This window comes from Erinaceus europaeus, chromosome 17 (assembly GCF_950295315.1).
Source record: "Erinaceus europaeus chromosome 17, mEriEur2.1, whole genome shotgun sequence".
Taxonomy (NCBI): Eukaryota; Metazoa; Chordata; class Mammalia; order Eulipotyphla; family Erinaceidae; genus Erinaceus; species Erinaceus europaeus.
Window position 1 is genome coordinate 80125177 of NC_080178.1, and position 2044 is coordinate 80127220.

General features: G+C 50.4%; 1 long non-coding RNA gene across 1 annotated transcript; it reads left to right on the forward strand.

Annotated features, from left to right (window-relative positions):
- Window positions 1-285: 285 nt before the first annotated feature.
- On the forward strand, window positions 286-1836 carry LOC132533687 (uncharacterized). Its single transcript, XR_009545536.1, has 2 exons — window positions 286-1258; window positions 1529-1836. It is a non-coding gene; the product is annotated as an uncharacterized LOC132533687 (long non-coding RNA).
- The last annotated feature ends 208 nt before the right edge of the window (window positions 1837-2044 follow it).

Consider the following 2044-nt stretch of genomic DNA (forward strand, 5'->3'; position numbering starts at 1 on the left):
ATGTGAGGGGAGAAGAAAGCTACACTTTGTGGTGGCATATTGCACCAAAGTAACAGACTCTGGGGTGGGTGGGGAGAGTTCAGGTCCTGGAACATGATGGCAGAGGACCTAGCGGGGGTTGAATTGTCGTGTGGAAAACCGAGAAATATCATGCACGTACAAACTATTGTATTTACTGGCGACTGTAAACCATTAGTTCCCCAATAAAGAATTAAAAAAAAAAGAATAATCACTTTGCACTGCCTTTCATGGGGTGGGGACGAGAGTATTCGATGGGTCTAGGGAGGCTGAGTGCTAGGGAAGGTGCTGTGGAGAGCTGAGCCACTTTATGGTAGAGGGAGAGGGATTTGGAGTTTGTGGGTGCTCTGGATGGAACACTGACAAGGGGAGAGGGAGAACGTGAGGAGTGGGAGTCTGCTGATCGCATGGAACATGAAAGACCTTTCTTCTTTTTTTAAAAATATTTATTAATTTATTCCCTTTTTGTTGCCCTTGTTGTTTTATTGTTGTAGTTATTGTTGTTGTTATTGATGTCCTTGTTGTTGGATATGACAGAGAGAAATGGAGAGAGGAGGGAAGACAGAGAGGGAGAGAGAAAGACAGACACCTGCAGACCTGCTTCACTGCCTGTGAAGCGACTCCCCTGCAGGTGGGGAGCCGGGGGCTCGAACTGGGATTTTTACGCTGGTCCTTGCGCTTTGTACCACGTGCGCTTAACCCGCTGTGCTACAGCCCAATTCCCCATGAAAGACCTTTCTATGTAGTCCCTGCAGCCTCAGCAAGTCTACAGCATGAATATGTCTTCTATTTTTTTTTTTTTAGTGTTTCCCTAGAATATAACATTGGGGGAATGCTATTACTGGACCATAGGGTAGGGATTTCTCTGTGGTTCTTGTTAAACAGTTTTCCCCAAGGATGCTAAGGATTATGCTGTTTTTAGTGTTTCTCTCTGCGGGGAGATTGGAGTGAACTTCAGTTTCCTGAGATGTGCATTGGGACACGGGGCTGACGACATTCACAACGCTCACACTGGTCACGCCAAAGGCTGGTGTGCAGACGTGCGAGGAATGGGGAAGAGTGAGCAGAGCTAAGTGGGCAGACAAGCCCCTTTCTATCAGCTTCCTGAAGCTGGACTGGACCCTTATCTAAGCACCTCAGACTCCGGGAAGAAGCAATGGTGGCTGACTGACAGTTGTTGGGGAAACCCTCCGGAAGTGACTGGGATCGTCTGTGGGGCCCGTTGGCCTCCTGCTCTCTGGTAGGAAGTCGGGGCCAAGGACGAGGAGGGAAATGAGGAAGAAGCATTCTGCCCAGAGCTGTAAAGTCTTTTCAGGACCCGTGGACTTGAATCAGGAACAGGGCCAGGGCCTTCAAACGAAAGCCCAGGGACTTTCAGCCCGACCTTGGGGACCTTGGGGCGGTGTCTTGCCCCAGGGAATCCTGTGCCTTCTCCTCGGCTGCCTTGCGCCGGTGCAGGGGCCTTCTTTTTTCTGTGCCTCTCAGATCCTGCATTCCTATTCCTCTCCAGACTTAAGTCCACGTAGCTGCCAGTCGTTTCCTGCCGCTCTGCCCTGATGCCCTGACTCTCGGCGGCCTCTCTGAGTGCACTGAACCCGACTCCTGAGAACTGAGCCCGGCAGGCATGTGAATGTCCCCATCCCCCCTTCTTGATTCTTCCTGCCGGCTGGGCTGTGACTACCAGTCCTTGGTGGCCCCTTAGTGGCCACCTGGGGAGCCACGGAATAGCGTGTCACCCCCTGCCACGTGTACTGACAGCAGCAGGTCAGGCATGTTCATCAGTAGACTTAGTAGAATACAACTTCCAGGCACAGCTCACAGGAGCCCAGGCGTGTGATGTCATCATTCATAGGGACAGCCGGGTGTGTGTGTGTGTGTGTGTGTGTTTAAAAAACAAAACAAACAAACAAAAATAACAGGGATTTCAGAGTCAGGCAGCAGAGTTCAAGTCTCGTTTGGGAAGGTAATACTTTGGGCAGATTTTGAGGACAGATATAAATATCCACTCATTTTCTTGTAGGGGTGA